This window comes from Canis lupus, chromosome 30 (genome assembly GCF_048164855.1).
Source record: "Canis lupus baileyi chromosome 30, mCanLup2.hap1, whole genome shotgun sequence".
NCBI classification, from domain to species: domain Eukaryota; kingdom Metazoa; phylum Chordata; class Mammalia; order Carnivora; family Canidae; genus Canis; species Canis lupus.
Window position 1 is genome coordinate 4,361,872 of NC_132867.1, and position 16,508 is coordinate 4,378,379.

Below are 16,508 nucleotides of genomic sequence, written 5' to 3' on the forward strand. Positions count from 1 at the left end.
AATTACTTTTTGAAAGTTTGATTTTTTTTATTATGATAAAAAACATAAAATTTTTCTCCTTAACCATTTTAACTGCGCTCCGCAGTAGTGTTAACTATATGTGTATTGTTTTGCAACAGATCTCTAGAACTTTTTCACCTTGCAAAACGGAAAGTCTATAGCCATTGAACAACAACTCTACTTTCCTCCTAACCTCAGCTTCTGGCAACCATCATTCTACTTCATGTTTCTGAGTCTTACTAATTCAAGATACATCATGTAATTGGAATCACACAGTGGTTTTTTTTGTGATTATCTTATTTCACTTAGTATACTGTCCTTATCATTCATACATGTTGTAGCTATGACAGGATTTCCTTTTTTTAAAAGGTTGAATAATATTCCATATATATATATATATATCACATTTTCTTTATCCATCAATCCACCCATGACATGTATGTAGATTGTTTCCAGCTCTTGGCTATTATAAATAATGCTGCAATGAACATGGAAATGCAAATATCTCAAGATCCTGTTTTAAAATTTTTTGAATGAATACTGAGAAGTGAGATTGTGGGATCATATGGCAGTTCTATTCATAATTTTCAGAGGAATCTTCATACCTCTTTCCATAGCAGCTACACCATTCACATTCCCATCATCAGTATACAAGAGTTCCATTATCTCCGCATCTTCATCAATATGATATTTATTTTTTATTTCATAAAATACCTAATGATTAGTGATATTGGGCATCTTTCCACATACTTATTGGCCATGTGTATAAGTTCTTTAAGAAAATGTCTATTTAAAGGGTGTCTGGGTGGCTCAGTCAGTCCAGCACCCATCTCTTGATCTCAGGGTCTCAAGTTTAAGCCCCACAATGGTGTGAGTTTACTTAAAAAAAAAGAAAAGAAAATGCCTATTTAAATCCTTTACTCATTTTTATATCAAGTTTTTTTCTTTTTTCTTTTAAAGATTTTATTTATTTATTCATGAGACACACACACACACAGAGGGGAGAGAGAGAGAGAGAGAGAGAGAGAGAGAGAGAGGGAGAGAAAGAGGGAAAAGCAGGCTCCATGCAGGGAGCCTGATGCGGGACTTGATCCCTGGTCTCCAGGATCACACCCTGGGCCAAAGGCAAGCACTAAACCACTGAATAACCCAGGGATCCCCTCAAGTTTTTTTTCTTTGTTTTATTTTGTTGTTGCTGTTGAGTTGTAGGAATTCCTTATATGTGTTGACTATCAACCCCCTGTCAAATATATAGTTTGCAAAATATTTTTTTCCATTCCATAGATTGCCTTTTCAATTGTTGAAAAGAGGTGTTGATTGCTTCTTTTGCTTGTAATAGAACTTTTAAAGTTTTACATCGTCCCATTTGCTTAGTCTTTTGTTTTTACTACTTGTGCCATTGTCACATCCAAGAAATCATTGTCAAATCCAACATCATGAAGTTTTCATCTATATCATCTCCTAATAAATAGAGTTTAGGTCTTATAGGTAGGTCTTTAATTCATTTTAATTTTTGTATAGGGTGTAAAGTCTAACTTTACTTTTTTCCACATTTGGAATATCCAGTTTTCCCAATGCATCTGTTGAAGTGATTATCCCTTCCCCATTATGCAGTCTTGCACTCTAGTGAAAGGTTATTTGTCCATGTAGGTGAAGGTTTACTTTTGAGCTCTCTATTCTGTTCCATTGGTCTCTATGTCTGTCTTTATGCCAGTATCATATTGTTTTGATTACTGTACTTTGTAAAACTTTTTTAAATCAGGAAGTGTGAAAACTCCAGCTTTGTTTTTCTTTCTCAAGATTGTTTTGGCTGGCAGTGGCTGGGTGGTTCCATCAGTTAAGTCTCTGCCTTCAGCTCAGATCATAATCCCAAGGTCCTGGGATCAAACCCTGCATCAGTCTCCCTGCTTAGTGAGGAGTCTGATTCTCCTCCCTCTGACCCTCCCCTCAACTCATGTGCTTGATCTTTCTCTCTCTCTCTCTGGTTCCCTCTCTCAGGTAAATAAATAAAAAAAAATTTAAAGATTGTTTTGGCTGTTCAAGGCTCTTAAAATTCTACATAAATTTTAAGATTGTTGGGATCCCTGGGTGGCGCAGCGGTTTAGTGCCTGCCTTTGGCCCAGGGCGCGATCCTGGAGACCCGGGATCGAATCCTACGTCGGGCTCCCGGTGCATGGAGCCTGCTTCTCCCTCTGCCTATGTCTCTGCCTCTCTCTCTCTCTCACTGTGTGCCTATCATAAATAAATAAAAAAAAAATAAAATAAGAATTAAAAAAATAAAGCTTTAAAAAAAAATTTTAAGATTGTTCTATTTATGAAAGAAATTGCCACTGGGATTTTGATAAGAATTGCGCCAAATCTTTGCTTTGGGTAGTATGGACATTTTAACAATGTTAAGTCTTCCAATCCATGCATGAACATGGATATTTTTACATTTATTGTGTCTTCCATTTCTTTCAACATTTGGTAATTTTCAGTGTTCAAGTCTTTAATTTCCTAAGGTAAGTTTATTCCTAAATATTTTATTCTTTTTAATGCTACTGGAAATTACATTGTTTTCTTAATTTTCAGACTATTGATTATTAGTATATAGAAAGCCAATTGTGTGTTTGTGTGTATGTTGACTGTGTCCTGAAACTTTTTGGAATTTGCTTAGTTTTTGGTGGAATCTTTTTCCACAAAGGGTTTTCCACAAAAGGATTATGTCATCTGCGAACAAAGATAATTTTACTTTTTTCTGATTTGGATGTCTTTTATTTCTTTTTCTTACCTAATTCCTCAGGCTACATTTTCTCATACTATATGAAATAGAGTGGCAGAGTGGACATCTTTGCCTTGTTTCTGATCTTAAAGGAAAACCTTTCAGATTTTCACTGTTGAGTGTGATATCTATGGGCTTTTCATATGTGGCCTCTATTATACTGAGGTAATTTCCTTCATTTCCTAGTTTGTTGCCTGTTTTTATTATTGCAATGAAAGAGTGTTGAATTAGTAAAATATTTTTTCTGCATTAGTTCAGATGATCATGTGGTTTCATCATTCTGTTAATCTGGTGTATTATACTGATTGATTTTCATATTTTGAAACATCCTTGCATTCCAAAAATAAATTCTACTTGGTTATGGTGTTTTAATCCTTTTAATGTGATGTTGAATTCAATTTGATTTTTTTGACAACTTTTACACCAATATTCACCAGTAATATTGGTCTGTAGTTTTCTAATATTATCTTTGGTTTTCTTTTTTGTTTTTTCTTAGTTTGCTTAGGTAAGGGTCTATAAATTTTGCTAATCTTTTCAGGAAATCAGGTTTGAGTTTGTTGACTTTTTTCTATTCTTTTCTATTCTTTAGTTCATTTATTTCTGCTTGAATATTATTTCCTCCCTTATGCTAACTTGGGCTTAGTTTGTTTTTCTTTTTTTAATTCCTGGAAATATAAAATTGGGTTCTTAGTTTGGGATCTTTCTCCTTTTCTAGTTACATGTTTATCACTACTAACTTGCCTATTAGTACCACGTTTGCAACAACCTATGTTTTAGTATATTGGGTTTTTAATTTTGTTTCAATATGTTTTAAAATTTTCCTATGGTTTCTTCTTTGATCCATTAGTTGTTCAAGAGTGTGTTCTTTAATTTCCACTTTGTGAATTTTGCTTTTTCCTTCTGCTGTTGATTTCTAGTTTCATTCCATTGTGGTTGGAAAAGATACTTGATTTAATCTTAATATTAAATTCTTTAAGATTTGTTTTGTGGCCTAACATATGATCTATCCTGGAGAATGTTCCATGTATGCTTGAAACTAATCTGTACTCTGCAACTATGGATGGAATGGTCTGTATACGTCTGTTAGGTCCATTTGGTCTATAGTGTTGTTCAAGTTCTCTGTGTTCTTATTGCTTTTATCTGGATGATCCATCCATTATTGAAAATGGGGTTTTGAAGTCTTCTGCTATTAATGTATTGCTTTCTATTTCTTCTCTCAATTCTGTCAATGTTTGTTTCATACATTTGAATGCTCTAGTGTTAGGTGAAAACTCTACTCTTTTGCATCCTCCCTATAATATGTCATTAATGTCACAAATTAGATATTTTTACATTTTGTATCCATTAATCTAATAATATAGCTGCAATTATTTTAATGCTTTTATCTTTTCAATTCTATGCTAGAATTAAGGTGAATTATGGTTTACTATTACAATGTTATAGGATTCGGTTTTTGTCTATATATATTTACCTTTGCCAGAGAGCCTTGTATTTTTACATGCTTTCATGTTGCTGCCTAGCATCTTTTCTTTTTAAGAGTTTATTTATTTATTCATGACACACACACACACACACACACACACACACACACACACAGGAAGGCAGAGACAGGCCGACAGAGAAGCAGGCTTCATGTAGGGAGCCTGATGTGGGGACTCGATCCCGGGTCTCCAGAATCAGGCCCCGACTGAAGGTGGCGCTAAACCGCTGAGCCCGCGGGGCTGCTTTGTCTAGCATCCTTTCATTTGAATTCAATCATTCCTTTTAACATTTCTTGTAAGACAAGTGTAATAATGAACTCAGCCTTTGTTTATCTGTAAAAGTCTTTATTTCTCCCTCATTTTGGAGAATAGTTTGCTGGATATACCTGTATGAATTATTTATCCTGATTTTGTAATAGTTTAAAAAGGCAAGACATACGTATAGGGTTCAGATGATGGATTAGAATGTTTGTTGCAAGTAAATGTACACTGATATTTAATGCAACAATGCTAATTCCATAGAGAATGCTAGATCTTTAAATGCACTTAATTGAAGTCTGTACTCTATAGAGTAGAAAGTACTACTAATAAATAAAATCTTTGTATTTTTAGACAAAGGTTTAAAACCAGATGGACGTTTTTCTATAATTCTCTGATAAGGCAATCTATTTTGGAGTTCAATTTTATCTACTCCTTATATAAATTATTTTCCCTGATGCTTTGAGATACGTTAACTGCTTTATAACAAGACAAGTAAGAAAACAAAATATAATCATAAGCATCAAAATCAGTAAAATAAAAAAAAATATTTTAAGAAAGCCTGCTACCAACATTTGTGTTGCACTGACTCTTATCGAAATATATCTTCATGAGCCATCTGTTTCTTTTCCCTTTTCTAAGCAGATCTTTTCACAAGTGTTACTTATCCACCACAGTAAAAGAAAATCACATACTAACCTAAATCTCAACAAGAAAAGAAAGACTATAGAATTAACTTAATTAGTTCTTCATAATTGTTTATAAATTTATTAAATGTTAATCTGAGCAAAACTCATTTACTTTATTACAAAAAAAGAAAAAGAGCTAGAAGAAACAATGAGATCCAACAAATGCGAGAAACCTCCAAGCTAAAAACCACTGTGCAACAAAATCATCTTCTAAAGTGTCAGAAATTGTACACATCTTATTTGATGAAATGATGTGGCCAGTTAACCCCGTAAGATGAGAGGAGAGCAAACTGTAGCAGTGCTATATGGAACACCAGAGAGGAAAATACTAAAAGGAAACATAACTAATGAAAGTTTAAAAAAGAAACCAAATCATAAACCATAGCAAAACATCTATATTTACTTTGACTTGTCATTTATCTTGTTAGTCTGACAGAGACAATATTTAGATGTAAGTCTTTAAGTAATGATTTATTTATTTATTTTAAAAAGATTTTATTTATTCATTCACAGGAGACACAGAGAGAGTGGTAGACACAGGCAGCGGGAGAAGCAGGCAATCCGCAGGCAGCCTGATTTGGGACTTTATCCCAGGACCCCAGGATCACAACCCGAGCCAAAGGCACGCTCAACCACTGAGTCATCCAGGTACCCGTAATTGAGGCTATGAAGTCAAATCCAGATGTGGAAAAGTTTTCTAATGAAATTATATTGCAAAGTCCTTATTATTTGGATAAAGAGGTACCATTTTAAATTTCAACCAGACTGCATTTTCTCTAGTGAGTAAAATGAGAACAGCTATGGTAATGTGAATGAAATGGAATTTGATATTTTTTAAGCAAAGAAACTCCAAGTTGTATTAAAGGAATTAACAGATTTTTCACTGCATCATACATGTTCACTCTTATAATGAGAAATGCATAGTCCATGGAACATAAGTAAATTGGTTTGTTGGAGGTGACTCAAAGATATAGGATATAACTCATCTTTCTGGAAAATCTATTTTACTTAGAGACTGAATAAAAGTTAAAAAAATTTCCCCTTAAAGATTTTATTCAATGTTAGAGCAAATAAAATATGTGTTTCATTTTCCCCTCCCATTTTAACTGTTGTGAAGATTTCTGTGTGGGTGTGTGAAAAAACAGAGAACATGAGGGAAAGAAGGAGGAAGATAGAAAATTTTAATGTGCAGTGAGAGATTTAAAAATTTGATACCTCTCTCTGTTTCCTAAGAACTTGCTGTTTTACTACCACATTCTCATCAGAGGGGAAAATGATAAAGTATTTTAAGCCAGCATCACTGGCCCACAGAAAAAGTGCTGCCACAGGTTGAAATGAGCTCAAACAAAGATATTTCCTTTTGTGGTATGAAAGATTCCATGGCCTAGTGTTTAGAAAAATATTTTTTGACATATTACAAGCTAGTACTGAGTTGTTTTTGTTGTATTCTATATCAAAACACTTCTTATAAAGTAGTTAATTTCTTCCAACAATCATATTGTATCAACATTTTGTCTTTATACATGCATGCCCCTGAAATAATCCCAACCCAAACAATTTCCCTTTCTTGTGGAAATCACTGGCCTAAGAAATTCTGGTGAATAACTGTAAGGAATCAAATCCCCGTATTTTAGGAAATAACATTAGAAGCTTTTTTTGTTTTTGTTTCTTTTTATAAGTAGAAAAAAATCTTATGTACAAGAAACAAAATAGTAGAAAGCTTAGTGAAACCAACAAATATCCTGTTTTTTTGAGGTGTCCCTTTAGGTCAATTTCTAAATTCCCTTATAATGTGAAGGTTATAGCATAGGCTAAAATCTGGTGGTGCCCTGTAGTATAGATGAGGCCGTGTTTTAATATGTTCAAAGGACATTCTGAAGCAACTGGCTGTTTTTTATTCGAAGTATTTATGATTTTGCTTATGGGTGCATTATAAACAAAATTAATTGCCATCACTAGTCTCTTTCCAGCAAGACTCTGAATCTAAAGTCATGTTCTGACTACCAGCTTTAAATCTCTATCCAACTACATACATATTCAGATACTACCTCAGATTGAACATATATTGATAACACCTCAGTACACAATATTTGCTTTTGCATTTGAGGCTCTTATTTTGAATATTCTAGGTAGAAGCAGTGGACAGTCAATTGAAGTTCTTTTAGAACACTGGAATATTGACTTATTGAAGTTATTTTTATAAATTGTTTAGTCCTCATTTTATTGAGAAATTGCCTGGTCATTAGCAGTTTAAAAAATGAATATCAAAGCTTCTGGTATGGTAGAAGCTAACTTTCATACCAGCCTTTACACAGATAATAACTATATTTTATGTCTGAAGCAAAAAGAAATCCTACCTGAAGGTACTATATGGCACCTCAAAGTAGGCAGACACTGGGGAGAAATCAACACTTGGTAGAGTGGAGTTACATAGAGTGGGCTTCCCATGTATATGACTTTTCAACTGCAAGCACAGGTCTTCATCATGTAGGGTAGTTAAAACTTCAATACAAAATCCACAATCTTATTGGCTTGAAGAACCTGAGGACAGAATTTGGGTCAACCATAATCACTGAGTTATGTAGGTGAGATTCCCAAAATGAGAGAACGTAAGAGGAGGAGCCCTGAATTTCATGTATCAACTCTAACCAGTTCTTCAGCTGCTCTGAATGACATATATATGTGGGATAGACTCGCACAGCTAAGGCTACGAAAATGAACTGACATTTGGATTGCTGCCATTGCAAGAAAGATAGTTTCAGGTATAAGCTGGCTATATATGGCAGGCCAAAAATAGCCTCCCAAAGATGTTCATGTCCTAATCCTTGGTCAATATGTTAAATTACGTATTAGTCAATATGCTAAATTATATGCCAAAGGAAATTAAGGTACATGAGTAACACTGCTAGTCATTTTATGACCAACTGCTCCACCTAGATGCCCCAAACAAATTTTATTTCTTGGAAGATTTCCCAAGAACTTCTGCTCATGCCTCATTCCTGGTCACTTCCCCACCCCCTTCTAAAGTTAGATGTTGATTAGATTGAGAAAGAATTTCTCTATTCCCATTCAGATTACTTGGATACTCCCTCTTCTTGAAAATAAGGAACTTTGAATATTAACTATTCAAAACCCCAAAACAAAACAATGTATTGTAACTCAGTACATTGCAATGAGTTATGAAAGATCTTAGATTTTAAAAGATTTTTTTCCTAAGAATAAATTTCCAGAAGTGGAATTCTTCCATACAAGCTCTAGATACGTGATACTTACTGTCAAATAGAAGTACGGTAAATCTGTGCCAATTAACTCTCCTGTCAAAAGTATATGATGAAAGTGCCTCTTTCCAATCACCATTATTACTATTTACAAGTATCTGTTAATTTAAAAGCTTAAACCCCCCAAAAGTATTTCATTAATCTTTTAACTTATATTTCTTTTCAGTTTTTCCCTCCATTTTGGATTTAGATGTTTGTGTGTGTGTGTGTGTGTACTACATACTTTAAAAAGGAATTATATACTTGGGGCACCTGGGTGGTTCATTTGGTTAAGTATCCAACTCTTGATTTTGGCTCAGGTCATGATCTCAGGGTCGTGATCTCAGTTTCCTGAGATAGAGCAATGCATCAGGCTCTGTGCTCAGCGGTGAGTCTGCTTGAGATTTTCTCTCTCCATCCCCCTTTGCCCCTCCCCCTTGTGTTCTCTCTCAAATAAATAAATTAATTTTAAAAAGAATAATACACTTACTGAGAAAAATGGACATTTCTGTATACAATTACCATGTGCTTATTTTACTTTTAATTGAGGCAAATTAACAGGGTAATTAGCCACAAAATAGCATTTAACTGTTCACTAGAAAATTCCTGTAAGACTCCTATAAAATTGAACCCTAGTGTGAAAAACTTGGAATTTCTATCTCAAAAGTTAATATTCTCTTATGCAGTTAAATTATAATTACATTCTTATCCATGAAGAATTTGTATTTAACCGGGAAGATTTTCATTCAAACTTCATGCTCAACAGGAGCCTCCCACTCAAATGTAGAAAGACAGCATTCAGTGATGATAATAAAGTTGGAATAGTAATTTAAAAAAAGGGGGATCCTGACTATGTTACTATGTAGCTGATTGGTTTGGAAAAGTCATTTGACCTTTTATGAGCCTATTTTTCCCATTTATTAGATTATAAATTATAAAGTTGTCATTCTCTCTCACTTCTCCTGCTTTGTCTTTATTTCACCTTTATATAATTCACTGTGTGTTTATTTGATCATATTTACTGTCTATCTTTGCACCCCCCCCCACCCGCCCGTAATATCAAACCCCACAAGAGTGAGGTCTTTGAGTTACTGCCTATTCCTAGCACCTACAAGAGTGCAGACACACAGTGAGTGCTCCAATAAAAAATGTCAAAAGAACTGGCTGCCTGTTGTGTGCTAAATGCTAGGGATTTGATGATGACTAAAACCCATGCTTAGAAAGAATTTATAATCCAGTGGATGAATTTCTGAGTGAAAATGCCAAAATAATCTTTTCAGAGAAAAGAACATATTCTATCTCTAAAAAAGAAATTAGAACTTAAAAATGGGAAATATAATATGTAAAAAGTCCAAATTATCTGACAAGTATATTCACTTAAATCAGATAATAAGAACATGAGGAATGCATGGAAATAGATTTCCTTTTTCCTTTTCTTTTGTAAGTAGAACTTATGCCAGGCCTTGCCTTTGTTTGAGAAAGAAAGTCAGATAGTGAAGGGTTAGCAATAAGCTTATGTGATATCGATAAATGTATTGTGTTTGGTCACAGGATATGGTGTCAACATCAAACAGAACTATAAAGTACACTCAGGAGGAGCACTGTTCACATTTAATATTTTAGGATGAAAAATATAAAATATTCAAGAAATAACTTCATAAACATAATCCTGCTAAACATATCAATGAGTTGCATATGCAGGCTACCTCAAGAAGTTAAAATAATTTTGGCTTGTATTATTGATACCACTAACATAAACAGAAAGGTTTTACAAGTTATCTTCACTTTTGCTTTTATTAATGTTTTTATTTCTGAGGTTGTTCTTGAATGAATATAAATTATCACTACTTGCAGGAAACTTCTGGCATCATTCCAAGTACACAGGTGGAAATAACCACCTCAGGGGCTTCAATTATACAGGTCCACCTGAATAATGGAGTCTGCCAGCCATGCTTCAGAGTTAAAGGGTCATGAAAACTTGCCTCAACTTGGAAACCTTGATCATGACACTTAGGTTTACAAAGACCCAACTATAGCATCTATCCAGCATGTCCTTTCAATCCTGTAGTTGAATGTGTGCCTGTTGTGTGGTTCTTAGAGGAATATATCCCCTTTTAAAAATTACTTGACTATGGTCCCTGGTGGAGGGAAATATATTTCTTCCTTAGGCAGACATATCCTGATACACCACAGACTAAGTGCCACAAGTTTGTTTTATAAGGACTGAGAATTACAAAGTTTTTTGATTTGTAATCTGTAGAGATTCTAGCTTCTTGTTCTTCCAGAAAGAATTTGGGTACTGTTGGGTACAAAAATTTTAGAGCCATCACATATGCAGTGATATTTCATTACAATTTCTCTGAGTTTAATAACATAGAAATTGCCATTATTTTAGAGCTTGTTTTCCAGGAAACTATTTTACTGATACAAAATCCTAAATATTTGAAATTTTGCTATAGCTCAAATGATGTTTTATAACCCATTTCAATGTATTGGGTCTCTTTATGAAAGCTATTGTTTTTTTGGATTATTGAATTGTTAATATTAAAATATTCTTTGACTTTCCAAAAGTGAGTATACAATGTAATCTTAGTGGTAATGAAGAGAATTTTTCATAATCTAATCAACTTTTAATTTTTAAAAGGAGAAAAATAAATGATTAGGAGTGAGGTATGAGCAGAAATTCTCGGGAAATCTTCAAAACATGAAATTTATTTCATTTTAGTTTTTTAGGTTATTGAGTTTCATAGAAGTCTAGAATTCCAAATAATATAGAAAAAAATGGATTTTCTTTAAACTAGTAGTTCCACTGAGTTCTTAACTCCACCTGTATTCTCATATATTTTCTATAACAATTAATGGGATAATGAATTAATATTTTAGTTCATCTCTGCCCTTTGAAAAAAATGCAATTATAAGTGAAGAAGAGTTTTCATTGCCTATATTCAAAAGGATTCATTAGTAATAGGGATTTCAGAGACTAAGGCAAACATAGAGGAGTTTTTTTTTTCTTTTTTTAGGAAGAAAGCTTCCAGACCCACTCAGATTATACATTGCAGCAGGTCACCCACTCTACTTAAGGCACGGTTTAGGTCCTTTCTAGAATTTCCCACTGAAGAGACCCTTGGGTTTTAAGTAGGTGGAGTCATCCTAATTTTGTTTCCTTTCCTTATATATTATTTCCATAATATGTGTGCATAGTTCAATTTTTTTTCATTTCAGTGCATCGAGTGCATCAATTTAAAATGCTTCAACTACAAAGTATGAAGGGTGTTCACAGGAATAAAAGGGAATAACCCAACTGACATACAGTAATTTGAATGGATTGCAAGACATTATGTTGAGTGAATAAAGCCAATCTTAAAATTTTACATACTACATGAGTCCATTTATATAAACTTTCAAAATGACAAAATTATAGAGATGGAAAACATACTCGTGGTGATCAGGAGCTAGGAGTTGTGGGAGAGTTGGGAGTAGCATGAGAGAAACTCCATGGTGTTGGAACAGTTCTGTATCCTGTTTGTGGTGGTAGTTACACAAATATACACATTCGATAAAATGGCAAAGAAATATGTAAGCGAATTTTATCAAAACTAGTTTCCTGATTTTGATAATGTATTTCAGTTTTGTAAAATATAACTACCAAGTTGACAGGGTACCTGGGACCCCTTTGTTCTATTTGGCAACTTCTTGTGACTCTATTAATTAAATAAAATTAATAAAAATTAATAAATATTTTATTTAAAAATAAAAATTTAAAGGCCATGGTTATTAGCAAATAATTAAGGTCTTTTTTTTTTTAGATTTAAAGATTTTCATTTATGTATTCATGAGAGACACACACACACACAGAGGCAGAGGGAGAAGCAGGCTCCATGTAGGGAACCTGATGTGGGACTCTATCCCAGGTCTCCAGGATCACGCCCTGGGCTGAAGGTGGCGCTAAACTGCTGAACCACCCGGGCTGCCCTAATTAAGGTCTTTTCATCACTTGAAACTTTTACCTATGAGTTTCATTTTTAAGATAGGTTTATAATACCCTATCAAATATTAGAGATATCAAATAAACCCAAATTTGAAGTCTTTTATAAAATAGTCTTTTGCATTCAATTACCTCCCCTGCATATTATATTTTAGTAACAAATTAAAAATTTCAAAATGTAAAAGCAAGAATTAGAACTCAATAAAATTGATTTTAATAAATGTGCCAGCCAAAATCATGTAGGAAGTCTCAGAGTAAGAAGGGAGAAAGGATTACAGTAGTTTTATTGATTTTTACTGGGTTTATATGCATCGACTTCTAAAAATTGCCTTTGTATCAATAAAAAGGGCTACAGTAATTTATAGTCTATATTAAATTCCCTATATAGATTGAGAATTTAAAATGATGAATGTGACATTACATTTTTTACAGAGTCATATAACAGAAACAGCATGGGTTTGGGACCAGGGAAACTGTGTTCAATTTCTAGCTGTATGATTTGCTAGCATGGTGATTTCATTGGTTACAATAAAAAAGAGATAGGGAAAAAGTCACTTCAAAGTGGATTGAGTGGTAAATGGAGAAAAAAAGGGAATGGAATCAGAGGGATAGTTAAATTCTGTGTGTGTGCAGGGAGCGGGGGGTGGAGAGGTGAAAAGGATTCAAGAAAGTGAGTAGTCAATCTAACAAGCCAGCATCTGATGAGTTCAAACAGTGTGAAGATCACAGCAGCTGATGCTCTGAGGCAGATGCCTGGCCATGGCAATTGTGATAAAAGCAGTTTGAGTTTAATGGTAGTAATAGATGAGGAATAAATAAAAGATGAAAAAGTGGAAAATAGCACACGAAATCAGTCTTAGGATTACAGATGCCAAGGAAAGAGAGGGATGGGCAATAGTTAGAAACAAATAAACCAGGAACACAGAGGGAAAGCTTATGCACAAAAGAGAAAAGATCATGGAGAGAGATCAAAGATAAAGAGACGGGGGATAGTTACTGGATTGAAGTCTCTAAAGTGGTTGGAAGGTATGGAATATAGAATAAAGGGAAAATCTTTATCCTGGCTCTTAAATGGTCATTCTTCCATTGAGAGGAGATAGAAAATTATAGCTTTGGTGTTTTGATTGTAGTGGCTTCCTTCAACCCCAGCTAACTCAGCCCTTAACATCTCTCTTCCCTAATGGGTCTGTTCCTATCAGGAATTATTATATTATTAAGATTCCTTTGGAGTCAGCCTTTTTGGAGGCTTAATTCTGGTTTCTTTCCAGAATCTCAAAATAAATACCTTTGCTTTCTGAAAGAAATTGATCAACAATCAATCACAGTTAGTATTTCCAGATAGTATTCTCACAGATAAAATAAATTCTAGAAAAATATCAATAGAAATATAACAAACTGATTTTTGATAAAATATTCTTCAATTATAAAAACATTTTATCTGCCTTAACTCAAGGGAGGAGGTAAACACATTCAGTGTAACTTAATCCAGGGTAATAGGTTAAGTACCATTTATTTTTTAAAAAATATGTCGTTTTTACAAAAGAGACTATGAGGCAAGAATTTAGAAAATTATTAGCCAATATATAATATGCTTTCAAAATAATCTAATAATAAATTATCAAGAAGCTTTTGAAGTCTTTAAGATTCATCTATTTCTTTTTTAACATTTATAAGATACATTTATTATTTTTCTGACCAAAATGCAATGATTTTTAAATATCCTTAAACAAATCACTGAAAAAAAGTATTCAAGAAAGCAAAATATAGATGAGAAATTTAATCATTAGATTTATTTTATACCAACCCTACATTTAATCTAGAAAACAAACAAACTCTGAATGAAGTGATACTAAAATGCTAACCAAATTATTTTACCATAAACCTATTACATGCACTTCAAGATTCCATACTAGGAATTTTGTTAAAATCAGTTAAATTGTTAATAATAATATGTAACAGGGCACAGGAACACATGTCATTAGATGTGATCCTTGCCTCCTACCCTCAGATTTATGTCAGAATAAAGCTGACAATTCTCCCAGGCTCTGAGAACATTCCCATCTCCAGAAGCAACAAAGATGCCCTGTCACACAACTTTGTAGAATTTGTAATAAAACGAAGCCTAAGATAAGTGAGGAATCCCTAATTATAACATGTTGTAATTACTAATGGGGCGTACATACATACTCAAATGTTTTGCTTACAGAAGGCACAAACTATGAAAGGATATGCTTTTTGAGTAAAAACAAAGAACTAGCTGCTCTCTTTCTTTGTTTTGTGTGCACCATAGAGCTAAGATGAAGATGCACCCAAATTCACTGTCTACTCCTGTGACGAAAAAAAATTGAAGATAAAAATTTTAATTTGTCTTACTGTATACTTTCCAGCTATTAATGGAGGTGTAAACTTTAAAATGGGTGATAATAGCAGCTATCAAAGCAATATTCAAGCATGGTTTCAAGGATGCTTTCAGGTTTAGAGTTTATCTTCTTTGTAAAAAATCTTCTCAACGTCAGTGGTTGAGCATCTGCCTTTGGCTCAGGGCATGATCCTGGAGTCCCGGGATTGAGTCCTGCATCGGGAGGGATCCATCCCTGCATGGATCCTGCTTCTCCTTCTGCCTGTGTCTCTGCCTCTCTCTCTCTCTCTCTGTGTGTGTCTCTCATGAATAAATAAATTTTAAAAATATTTAAAAAATTACAATGATGCTCTATCTCAGGACTTTTTCTGGAACTCCTGGAAAAGAGGTTTTCTATTCTGTTGGTATTGCTAGGCTAGCAAATGATGAACTTGGAGTTGCTATGACTATTTCTAAAAGATAATGAAGGCTGATTAATGAAGCTATCAGGGTAAAGTAGAGATGAGAATATGGAGAAAAATTGAACCTTTATTGTGTGTGACTTTGAACTTATGGCCTGTTCAGTTATTTGAGTCAAATTCTTTGTTTAAAAGATTTAATTTATTTATTTGAGAGACAGAAAGCCAGAGAGCACAAGCAGGGGGAGAAGCAGAAGTGAGAGGTAGAGGCAGGCTCCCTGCTTAGCTGGGCTAAGGGCTCCATCCATGGGATGCTAAAAAATAAGAAATAAATGCTAATAAAATAAGTCAGCGAAAGACAAATGCCATATGATTTCACTCATATGTGAAATTTAAGAAAAATATCCAAACAAGAAAGGAAAAAAAAGAGACACTGAAAAACCCAGGCTCTTAAATACCGAGACAAACTGGTGGTTGCAAGAGGGGAGATGGGTGGGGGATGGGTGCAATAGACAAAGGGGTTTAATTAAGAGTAACACTGAAAAATCCAGGCTCTTAAATACCGAGAACAAACTGGTGGTTGCAAGAGGGGAGATGGGTGGGGCATGGGTGCAATAGACAAAGGGGTTTAAGAGTACACCTCTTGATGAGAAAATGTATACAACTGTTGAATCATTATATGGATAAACTGAAACTAATATAACATTCTATGTTAATTATACTTGAAGTGAAAGAAAGAAATAGCATAAAAAGTTTAAAAAAGGTGTGATGAATGCATTGATATTAACTGTATGAAATGCTTTCCCTATAATCTACACAGTATTATTTTGGTGTAATGATACTATATTAATAGTTCAAAGTTAAAAGTCATTACCATTAATTGATAATTATAGAACTAAGGATAGGAATGAGTAGATATTGGAGTACAAAAAGACTGTGATTTACTTGTATGCAGTGCTGTCAGCTTCTCAGAGTTGGGGGCATAACAAATATAACTTGAAGTTATAATTTGATAGGCTATATTAACATATCAATAAATATCAGTCCTTAGTAAGTTGAAAACTTATTAAATTTAAAGTATTAAGTAATTCTAAAAAATTAAAGCATTAAGGAATTCTACAGCTTCTCTTAAGTCAACACTTGCTGAATATTTCTATTATCCAAAAGCAATGACTTGTTTTAATGGGGGGAAAAATCAGTGGTAGATAACAAAATATTTTCCAAATAAAAGTTGTGTGACTCTATGAAGAACAAATAAAATCTGAGCAATTATTCAGACATATTATTGTGTGACTCAGCACAAAAAAACCAAAAACTAGA

General features: G+C 33.7%; 1 protein-coding gene across 20 annotated transcripts in view; it reads right to left on the reverse strand.

Annotated features, from left to right (window-relative positions):
* HTR1F (5-hydroxytryptamine receptor 1F) overlaps positions 1–16,508 on the reverse strand; it is a 160,153-nt gene that overhangs the window by 96,611 nt on the left and 47,034 nt on the right. For 9 of the 20 annotated variants that reach the window (XM_072806497.1, XM_072806490.1, XM_072806500.1 and 6 more), the window contains one exon: positions 7,547–7,730. The exons of the other annotated variants lie outside the window; for them this stretch is intronic. The gene's annotated coding sequence lies outside the window, so the exon portion shown is untranslated. The remainder of the gene's footprint in view (positions 1–7,546; positions 7,731–16,508) is intronic. 20 annotated transcript variants of the gene reach the window in all.